Genomic DNA, 12,266 nt, shown 5'->3' with positions numbered 1-12,266 from the left:
AGTTTAGGGTGGACACACTGTGCATAAGATGATTCGAAAACATATTGCATCAGAGGACAGTTTAAATCTCAAATTAATACCCAATCTATATTTGAAATCAAAATTATATACCCAAAATAAGGCAAAAAAGAGAAAGGAAAATAGAAAAAGGTAAAAAGGAATAAACAAAAAGTTATTATATATATGTATATAGAGGGCATCATCCCACCCGGGTCAAGACAGTCACTACCATTCCAGTGGAAATAAGACTAAGCTCCAGAGTGGAAGGCACCCTAACAGTTCATCACAATGAAAATTATAAAACCATACCTTCAAGTCGAAGACGGACACTCCTTTTGAGTCTATCCCAGAGAAAACAGTCAAAGAAGGAAAACATTCTCTTGATGATGCAACCTCAGAGTCTTATAAGGGTGCAGTATGAGTCCAAACTGGGTGGGGAAGACTCCCAACGCCTAGTGTCCTAATGTGGACCATGTCCTAAAAGAATGGAGAGAGAAAAGAACAGGGGGGAAGGAACAACAAAGCCAACCATTAGATGGTCTGATAAACTCAAAATGCCATACCCTGACGAGGTCTAACCCTCTGTCTCAGGGGATGTTATGTTCGAGGGAAAGCCCCGTAAATTATATGGGGTTAAAGTCCATGGGTATCGATACCCAGGACTGTATGGTATGCTGTGGATAGTGCTGCAGTGGGCAAATAGCACTAGGCAAATGCCTTGCAACGTGACAATGCCCCTTATCCATGGCGGAATATAATGTAGTAATCCCATTACGGAAAAAGAAAGAAAAAGAAAGCACTACCCGAAGTATGAGTAAACAGAGATAATGGAAGATACGTTCATAATCCCATTATCAAAAGCGAAAGCACAGTAAACACTGTCACAAGCCCTGCGGGCAATAGACCAATAGAAAGCAACACCCGAAATGCGAGTGAACAGAAATAGTGGGAAGAGAAGATTACGCCCGCTCTTACCTGCGTTTAAACGCTGGACATTTGTGGCACCCAATTGTGGGATTGGCTCAACCCCTTCCTTTTTTCTGACTAAGTCATGCATTCTTCCTTTAGGACCATATGGGGCCTCATTATAAGTTTGGCGGTCTGAAATTAGGGTGCCGGTAGCCACGTACCGGCACCCTTTCCGGACTGCCAAACTAAGAGTCTGTGGGTAGGGGCACAGAATTCCCAGCAGGTCTGACCTTCCTGGGAATTCAGGCCCCTACCGGCATACTTTTCACTGAAGCATCGGCACCGTTAAGAATGGTGCCGGTGCTTCAGGTTTCCCATTCCCATGGAGTCCCATGGAGTCCTAGGGCACTCCATGGGAATGGTAAATAACTGTTCTGCCGCTGCTTCTGATATCCTGGTAGCACCGGGATGTCAGCCAGCTGTAACAATGTTACATGGTTGGCGGCAACTTACTGGTAGCACCGGCGGGTTACCGCCAACCTCGTAATGAGGGCATGTGTCTTATATTCATTCACTTTGCTTTATCATGTGACTTGGTGATTTGAAAGCCACATATATTGAACTGTGTGCTAGTTTACACCTTGAATAACAACTTTGCAGAAAGTGTTTTGTTGGTTCTCATATTGAAGATGGAATAGGAGAAGATGAAGTCCCTTCTGCTGTCCTAATTTGAAACTGGAACCATGAAGCTGAATCTTAAATCCTGCCCTCCACAATTGACAAAGTATGTGATCCTGAGCAAATCACCTATTATCAATTGCCTTATTTTTCTTAACTTTCTGTATAGAAAGTCTCACTCATATAATGCATACTGTTAGGGAGGCAGTGTGCCAAGTGAGGTTCTTATGTTGTGGGAGTGTGGGTAGACAGGGTGCCAGGAATGGCTTTTGTGCAGTGGGGAAGCAGGAAGCTAGGTATAGGTCTTTTGCTGTGCCAGCATGTGTTCGGCTCGTAGATTGGAGCCAGACCCCCTGTCTTTCATACCAATTCATTCTCACGCTTCACCACCACTTTACATTAATCTAAAATTGTGTAATGAGATGGGAAGATATGCGGTCAAATTGCAAACTCGGCCACAAGGAAACTTGGGCTCAAACCCCAGCGTTCCAATTTCATCAAGGTATATTATCCTGATGAAATTATTTTTAGCACATTTGATATGTAAAGGATGCTTACTGGGGCCTGGGTCTCTAAGAAACCAGACACATAACTGAAAGATATGTTGCATGAAAGTAAACTAATCTCTCCTATGTATACTAGAAGACTTGCAGGTGGAGGGAGAGGTTGGTATTGAGTTTAGTTGTTCTGGAAGGGGGGCCACTGCATTGTGGGCTTGGGCCATTGCACTGTGCGCCAGAACATTGTAATTGCCCCAAGGCTAAAGGTTGCCAGTCCTGGTACTCTCCTATCCCATACAACAATGCTAGGGTGTATTCCAAACATAACCTCTCTCTCTGAGGCTCTACGTACAGTTTTCTATCTTTTTTTGGATTAAACCCTGCAAAAATACTAATTTGGCATGCTAACGTTTAGGAGAGTCATGATTCTATTAAAGACACAGAGGCAGTATTATACTTCTCTTTCTTTAATCTCATAGATTAGCATCAAGAAAATACATATAACATTTTAATTTGAACGCCATTTCCCATGAACATCAGGGAAAAGGGAGTAGTTAAACATAATAACCATGTGACCTTGAACACCAATCACAGACCATACAATACATATAATGTCTATTTACCTGGAGTATCATATGGAGGGCCGGTGCTAGGGCCTTTCAAATTTTTCAAATTAAAGGAGCCTCGAGCCTCAGAGGGGTCCCCTGCAACTGCTCCCATATTGCCAATCTGCATGCTTATAATACAGCAATAGATTACTTAATTTGCTGGAGACTTTCAGGTTGTCACGTGTGCTTTGCAGTGCTCGCTTACAAGCTTCATTTGCTGAAGCCATTCAAGCATCACTTGAAAGTGGCAACCTGAAAGGCTCCAGCAAATGACGCTTTTAACACGAGCACTGCAAGGCACATATTTAAAATAAAGAGATGCACCCGTGGGTTCAAATATCGGCCGATTATCACCAGACGGCCAGCCAGCAGGGAGCTGAAACACTAAATGCCAACTGAAAAGCTATAAATCCGTCTTTGACAGCAAGGGACTGATGAGGAGGAACTGGTACTAAAAGGAACCAAGGTGGTAATCGGTGAGTATTTAGTGTTTCAGCTTCCTGCTGGCTGGCAGTCTCACGATATTAACCGCTGGGTGCATTTCCTTGTCTCTGTTATAATGTATGCACCTCAAGGGCACCTCAGACTGATTTCGGCTCCAATAGGGGCCCCCAACTATTATGTTGAAATGGGGCCTGCACATCTTCAGCTCGGCCTGATCGTATGGGAGACTGTCCGTAACAGGAAAGCAGTAATTTCCTTTGTACATATCCATCACAGCCAGCATTAAAATAAGTGCAAAATGTTCCTGGGTACTGTCGAAAACTGGGTGTCATGTGGATTTTTCATATGTCCCCCTACAGAACCGATTGTGAATTGCATAGCTTTTCCCCAATTTTTCAGTAAAAAGTGTGATATAAAATGCCCCATGTAAACTCATTATTTAAAACATTTTACTCGGGGTCAGAAACCCCGTTGTATCCAGTTTGGCAGTTGCTGTCTACTTTGCTACTCTTGGTCGATAGTCATCATTTGTGTTAGATATTTTTGCACCTAGAGTTCAAAAGTCATCAGCTAACAATGTTCATGGAATTGCCCCAGGTTCTACTTCACCACTCAGGTATGTGAGCCGAAGCACTGGCCCAGCAGCATTCTTGGTGGGTTCTGTTCTGTTGCCAGGCGCATGTCTCACGGAACCGGTCATGCTAGGTTCATGTTAGGTCACGCTGAGGCCACGCTCACTGTTAAAGGGATTGCATGTGAAAATGGACTCATCAGAGGATACTAAAGGATGCTCACTGTGGACTCTGCTAATGAGAGACTCTTTTGCACGTGATGGCTCTTTAACAGTCTGTAATGACATCACACCAAAAATAATCCACAGTAAAACGGAAGAGGTAATAATGGTGAGAACATATTTCAAATCAAAGGAAATATTTGAGAAAGCAAAATAGAAAGCCTATAACAATATGAAAACTATCTAAAACAAGTAAAAAAGGGAGGCGAGTTGTAATAAATATGAAGTAACATTTTGAAAATATGAAGTAATAAATTACAAATAGACCAAAAATATAAGGCAACGAGATTTCATATATTATCCTAACCCCAACAACTCATTTCCCAACACCTCAACCCGCTCTCCTCCATTATTTTGAGTAGGGAAATACATTGAACTGATATCAAAGAAAGCTTGTTTAAAGTAAAATACGACTTGGTAAGGTGGGAAAGGAACACCCATTCTACTGTATGAAATATATGTGGGTAATCCAATATGTGATCATAAGCCACTGCCATATATATTTACTACCAAGGCAGCTCGGTCAGTAGCAATAATCACTGCTCAATCACGAAGTAATACATGTAGTCCTTTCTCCCTTTCCATGGTGGCCATTGCCGTGACAGGGATGCATCTGTAGCACTGGTGTTCCCGGCGCTCGCGAGGGGAAAGGCAGCAGCAGGTAAATGGGGAGGGGCGTGATTGGAGACGTGGAAAAGGGAGCAGGGGGTTGCGGGGAAGGGGAGGCAGGGGAGCGCACTTACTTCATTCCCGGTGAGGGAAGATGGTGGCCTCAAGCTCTGTTGAGGTTTGGAGCGGGGGTTTTGCCATGTGGGAAAGCCCCCATTCTGAGCCTCCTGATTGGCTTGGAGGCCACAACACCCCCTCGCTGGGTACTAATAACTAAAATCCCTTCTGGGTATGCCCTACAATTTGCTTAACTTTAGAATCCATAGACGTTTGGGGAGATGTCATTTGTCAAATCCTCTGCATGCCATTATCTGTGCAAGTAATTCATAACTGTCCATTTGACAAAGTACCTCAGTGTGAAGGCTTCCGTAGTTTCCTTATGCAATAAAGTGGGGAAAGGTGGTGAAGAATAAAAAAGGAGATTCTCCTCATGCAAGGAAGTGCGAAAGGAAGTTCATGATGAAAGAGTGGGAAGAAGGGTTCTCTCTACATCTGTGCCTCTCGCTGCGGGTTTTGTGCTTTGATCCCCATCTCTTCTCGCAGTGTCCCACATCAGGTTTGTGAGTCTCCCTGTAGATTCAGACCTCATTTTCTCAGGTCTCCTTTGGAGGGAGGCCCTGACGAATCAAAGGAAGAGGTAGTCTCCCTACACCTTTGTATCCCCTTACTCTTGTCGATTGTGATCCGCTAACCTCAGCATTTTAGCAACAGATAATGTACATTACAAACTGCTCTAGAGAACCCGACTAGGTGTCTGCATATCTAGAAACAATGTAGGCCCTCCTTTTTAACCTGTGCACAACTGTTCTCTCATGGTGCATGTTAGGCAGAAGCATATGCAGTACACTTTGGGAACACCACACACAATTAAGACAATTAAGACTACAAGTGACAGTACAGATTCACCTTTGGTACAAGCCTGTCCTACACAGTAAAGTGGTAGCGATGGCTGAGCAGCCAGACTTATCTCAAGAGTAAAGTGAGCAGTATCAATAGTTACACAAAGGACAATTACTATGATTCAAACAAACACTGACTCAAGGTTTCTGAGTAAAAGAATATACATTTATTTAAACATCAGTTATAAAACAATTCACTAAGTGAAGCAGCAGAAAAATCACACTCTTAATACACTACACAACACCTGATGAATTCTGGACAAGTTGAGCTCAAAATGAAGTGTGAGCAAAATGGCACTCCAGCAATTTAAAATGGAGGGAAAGACAAGGTTATACAAAATTAAGCAGCACCAACAAGTAAGTAGGCAGGGCAATCTAGAAAAGGCGTGCTACAATGAGGATTCAGATCAATAGGCCTGGGCAAATGTTAGTGGTACAGATTCTTTGCAGAGGATCACACAGTTCAGAGCAGTTCGCAGTTATGTTTTTGCCAAGAGTTCGAAACTAAGTTGGTCGGAAGAAAAGTTTCTTAAAAGAGTAGAGAAGGACAACCTTTCGGATTAGCGAAAGATTTCAAACACTTTCACCGCGGTCGGACGGAACGAAGAACCGGGTTAGAACAGTACCTTAAATTAAGAAGAAGGCTGTAGCTGAGGCAGACGTTCCTGGCAGATTCTGCAGGCTCACAGTTCCTGAAGCGACTGTCGGACTGACACAAAGTAGGAAGACTGGAGGGTCCTGCACTGCCCAGGGAAGAAACCAGCAGCAGAGCAAAGCAACGAATAAAAGGTGCGCTCCTTAAAACCCAAACAGGGTCCGGTCCTCCTGGCTATCCGGTTCACCGTAGCTGTGCACAGCAAATTCGACCAGGAGAGGGAGGCCTTGCTTGGTGTTTGGCGAACTGTTTGGTCCCACTAGCCCAAGGGAAGAAGATTCCTTGCAGATCTTCTCTGTCGTCGAAGTTTGGAGATTCAGACTCGCAGAAGGGCTTTACCGGGAGGTTCAGTCATGGTAGTGGTCCTCTTCTTTCAGCTTCTCTTCGGTTCTCTCAATCCAGTGGCGACTCTGCCTTCATAGCCCCAGAGACCTTCTTTTTATGCAGTTTTCCCCCATTCACCCAGCCTGGCTGTCAATCACACAGAAGGGTGGCTGTCCTGGCGGGACAGTCACCGCAGCCAATCGTACAGAGTACAACATGGGTCTCCAAGGAGACCCTGTGCAGGGAGTCTCAAACCCCCTCCCTCACATCCTGTCCCCCTCAGACATTCAGGTGCCTAAGGAGGGCTTCTGTGTAGAAGCCCGCCAAAGGACGGTGAACAAAGGAACCAAACCTGGTTTGGTGCACAGACTAAAACACAAGAAAGACCTTTACAAAAAGAAATGGCAAATAAACCCAGCCGGAACCAAATAAAAGCAAATGGGGTCCAGCGGATTTAAGTTCGAGGCTACTAACTTAGCCTAAAACAGTACCAAGTCTATTTAAATAGACCGCAGTATGAAAAATAGGGTAGATACCACTGCCATCAGCCAAATCTTAACGAAAGGGGAACTAAATAATGTTCCATGAGAGGCAGACAAAAAGGGATAACTATTAACCCTTTCCAGTACTCTATGTTTGTACTGGGTCTGTGCTTTCAAAAAGATTAATAAAGTCGATGGCAACTTTACATGTTCTGGGAGACAGTAGTCAGTCCCAGAAAATGGATTTTAAAGTGGGAAGTCTGAAAAAGACAACCCTGTGTCACTGCACTAAAAGTGCTGTGTGACACACAGTAAAAAGATTATGGCTATGGAGTAGGCGAAGCTCCACAGTCTATGAACACACAAAATGTAAATACGCACAGCAAAACACATGTAAGAGTGGGAAAAAAGGCTCACACTCTTACCAGGTGAAAAAAAATCCTAGAAATCCAGCAAAGCTGCTGAGGGACTCCGTAGGTAAGGGAAATTAACCATTCTGGAGAATTCTCCCTAACACCCTCCCCCCACCCCAGACTAAGGGACAGGAGGATTTAATCCACTCCAAGATGAATCTCTTCACTCTAGTTGGTTATAAACATCCTAGAGAGACCATCAGCATTTTGGTGGTGACATCCTGACCTGTGCTCAATGGTGAAATCAAACCCTTGCAGGCAGATTGACCATCTTAGAAGTTTTGGGTTGCCCCCTTTCATTTGCATTAACCATCTCAGGGGTTGGTGGTCTGTCTGAATCACAAAAGTATATCCATACAAGTATGGTCTAAACTTCTTCAGAGACCACACAATGGCAAAACACTCACACTCTATGGTTGCCCACCTTGTTTCTGGTTCCTTCAGTTTCCTACTGATGAAGAAAATGGGGTGCTCCCTACCTTTCTCATCCAGTTGACTAAAGACTGCACCTATACCTGTATTGGGTGAGTCTGTCTGCACAATGAATGGTTGGTGATTATCAGGAGCTCTTAGGACTGGAGCTTGACAAAGGGCTTTCTTCAGGTTTTCAAAGGCTTGAGTGCACTCTTCATTCCATCTAACCATTTTAGGGAATTTTGGAGAGGAGGGTACATTCAAAGGAGAAGCTGTGGACCCATAGTTCTCAATGAAATTCCTGTAGTATCCAGTGAGACCTAGGAAGGCTCTCACTTGGGTTTGGGTAGTAGGGTTGGCCCAGTTTTATACAGCTTGTACTTTGCTAGGCAATGGCCTTATTTCACCTCCTCCTATCTCATGACCAAGGTAGACCACTTTGCTCTGACCAATTTCACATTTGCTTGCCTTTATGGTCAGATGGGCCTGCTCAATAGCCTGCAAAACATAGCCTAAGTGATCAATATGTTCTTTCCAAGTAGGGCTGAACACTGCAATGTCATCCAAGTACGCCATGCAGAAGTCCTCCATCCATTCAGAACTTGATTGACCATCCTTTGGAATGTAGCAGGTGCATTCATTAATCCAAAAGGCATAACCTTAAACTGGTAGAGGCCTTCTGGGGTTGGGAATGCAGTTTTTTCCTTGGCATGGTCTGTCAGGGCTATTTGCCAATAGCCTGACATCAGATGAAATGTACTGAGGTACTTGGCTGCACCAAGTTTATCCACTAGTTCATCTGTCCTTGGAAAAGGATGGGCATCAGTCTTAGTGACTGCATTTAGAGCTCTCTAGTCCACACAGAATCTCAACTCTTTGGATCCTGCCTGTGGCTCTATAACCCCGAGATCAAGCATCTTGTTGACCTCTCCTTTGATGCGGGATCGCACATGTTCTGACATTCTGTAACCTCTGCTTTTCACAGGTAAACAGTCACCAGTGAGAACATCATGCTGGCCCCAAGGGGTCAAGCCTGGAGAAAGTGAAAAAGGGGAGGCAAACTGATTTAACAGAACCTTGCACTCCTCCTGTTGTTCAGATGTCAGATTAGAAGAGAGATTGACTCCTTCTATGTTCTCATCCAAAGGTTGGCCTCTGAGTAGGTCAGGTAGAGGTTCACTCTCCTCCTCCTCTTGAGCTGAAGCTAGAAGCAAAACTCCCACTTCGGGTCTCAAGACATATGCCTTCAAACGGTTGGTGTGAAAGACTCTGGGACCCTCCTTAGGTCTGTTTAAATCCACCAAATAGTTCACCTCTCCAGGTTTGCCCACAACCTTGAAGGGTCCTATCCATTTGTCCTGCAAGGCCCTCTGCCTTGTTGGTACCATAACTAGTACAAGCTGGTCTTGAGTAAACTCAACCATGCTGACCTTCTGGTCATGCCAATGTTTGACCAGACCTGTGTGACATTCTCCTCTGGAGACCTATCACATAGTCAGTCACTCTGACTGGCTTGGGGGAAGGAGCACTCTCCAACCCCTCCTTAATAAGGGCCAATGGACCTCTGACTGGATGGCCATAGAGAAATTCAAAGGCACTGTAACCAACTCCCTCCTGAGGGACTTCTCTATAAGCAAAGAGAAGGCATGGCAGTAGAAGGTCCCACTTTTTTTAAGGGGTCCCTCTAAAGCACCTATCATGCTCTTCATAGTACGATTAAACCTCTCTACCAGTCCATTTGTCTGTGGATGGTAGGCTGTAGAGAACTTGTAAGTGACACCACACTTTTTCCACATGGCTTGCATGTAGTGGGACATATAATTGGACCCCCCTGTCGGATATCACTTCCTTAGGAAACCCTACTGTGATAAAAATACCAAGTAGAGCCTTAGCCACAGCCTGAGCCGTAACAGACCTCATAGGATTTGCTTCAGGATATATAGTAGCATGGTCTTCTAGAACCAGGATAAACATGTTTCCTGAAGATGTGGGAGGGTCAAGGGGACCAACAATGTCGATGCCCACCCTCTCAAAAGGAACTCCCACCACTGGGAGAGGCACCAGGGGTGCCACATTCTTGGCTCCACTCTTGCCAGGGGTGTGGCAAGTGTGACAGCTCCTACAGAATTTGTCAACTTCTGAACCCATTTTAGGCCAGTAGAAGTATAGGGAGAGCCTTTCCTTGGTCTTTTTGAAACTCAAATGGCCAGCCAAAGTTATCTCATGGGCTAAATGTAGGAACTGGAGTCTGTTTTCTAGGGGCACAACAAGTCATTTGCAGTCCCCAGGGATAGACTCAGTCGGTTCACTGTAGAAGAGGCCATCTTCCCAGTGCAACCTATGCTTCCCAGGCTCTTGCCCATCGAGCTGAGCTGAGAGCCTGCCTGTAGGCGAAGACCTTCGAGAGTAGGACACTCTTTGTCCTCTGCTGAGGTCTGCCCTGTTGGGTCCACCTTCTGCTATTAAAGACTGCAGCTCAGGATATTCAACAGGGTCCAGATCTCCAACTAAAACAATGGGGGGTCATTCGAGGTTGGAGGTAATGGAAAAACAATGCTGGTAAAGGATTACCGGCATCGCATACAGCTCCGGCTATTCTGACCTAAGACCCCGCCATTAGAGGTACCGTTATTAACGATGCCCCTAATAGCGGCGCAGGCACGTGGCCCATCATACCGGCAATACTGGCATGTCGTTAATCGGAGGAAATCACAAGTTAAGAGGACAAGCAAATACCGGCATCATGAAGGTGCTACTAGGGGATACCGGCATGTCGGTAATACCGGCATCGCGAACCAACCGTAAAATGCTATGGACAGTGTTCCCAACTGTCACAGGTGCATACAATCAGCACAGGTGGAGGCAATGGAGTCTGGGCCAGTACAAAAGGAGCACACCCACACACCACACCCCTTCCCACACCAAGATGATTCCAATAGTAGTAGCAATACTGGAGCTGGAGGACATGCTTGCATTGCCACACCAGAAACAACAACAACAGCATGCACCACAGAGGAGATGCAGGAGGAGAAGGAGGGTGAGACAGGCCCAGCATGCCCCACCAGTGCAGCTAGTGTTACCACGCAGGCAGCCCCCAATCCCTTACATCAGAGCTAGTCCTTTCAACCTAACCCCTGAGCAGATCCACACCCTGTACCGTCTGGACCGGGAGACCATCACCACCATTGTGGACATTATACACAATGACATTGTCAGCCTCATTGAAATACACACCACCATCCCCCCTCTACTGAAGGTAGTGTCTGTTCTCCACTTCCTTGCCACAGGCACCTACCAGCACACAGTCGGGCACATGCATGGCATATCACAACCCTTATTTTCTTGCATTCTGAAGCAAGTGCTAGATGCCCTCCTCAAGCACACAAGGGACTACATATCCCCACCATGGACTCCCCAGGAGATTTCTGATGCAAAGGTTGGCTTCCATACACTGGCAAGCATGCCAAATTGTATAGGTGCCCTCGACTGCACCCACGTGGAGTTGATGGTCCCGCATGCCATGGAGGTGGTCCACCACAACCGCAAGCAATACCACTCCATCAATGTGCAGATGGTGTGCGACGCCAGCAAGATCATCACACATTGTTGTGCCCGATATCCCGGATCAACTCATGACTCTATGGTACTGCAGAACTCCACGCTACCACGCTTCATGGAGCGACATACTGGACGACGTGACTGGCTGCTTGGTAAGTTGCATGAACGGCACATGGCATTGAAATGGGGGAGAGATGCACACACCACCATGGTGTCAATGTTGATGTGACTGCACGATGTGCACATCACCAAACACTGTGCTCCAAAGCATCCCAAACGGAACATGACACCCAAATCCCATAGGAATGAAGTAAGGTCGACACCTATCACAACATGACTAACAGTAAACCACCCCACATCCCACAATCCCACAACATGTGCACCACTCATCAGCGGACCTCATCCTCTTAACACCATCCAGCAACATGTAGTGTATATGCACTATGTTGCTGTCTCCAGCAAATCACCACACAGGACAAGCATCCTTGGGAGTGCATTGAACTGAGCCACCAAGGGAATCTACTGTCTGTCACAGGGCTGCCACAACCACAGGAATGCTGCATGTCACCATGTGAGAAATCAGCACTGAATGCCTAATATTGCAGAGGCTACTGCCAACGCTCCCAGTCAGAAAATCATACAGAACACAACACATCACATCTTTGACACGAATACAGCTGTATGCGTACACAATGCATGAGCAACAAGACGTCAGTGCACACCGTGTATCATCTTGAAGATGCAACCCACACCATTATTCCATGGCACAGGACACATTGCGGGCCTAAAAATGGCGTGCATACAACCAGGGACATGTGCATGTGACCAATGGTAATCTGCAGGCATGTGTGACTAGCTGTCCATCATGAATCGACTGACATATTCCTTTCCTTGCCTCCCAGGCAGGTGACAGTGCGCTA

The sequence above is a fragment of the Ambystoma mexicanum genome, chromosome 10 (genome assembly GCF_040938575.1).
Source record: "Ambystoma mexicanum isolate Mex_15411 chromosome 10, UKY_AmexF1_1, whole genome shotgun sequence".
NCBI lineage: Eukaryota > Metazoa > Chordata > Amphibia > Caudata > Ambystomatidae > Ambystoma > Ambystoma mexicanum.
Note: the sequence above shows the minus strand (reverse complement) of the source record.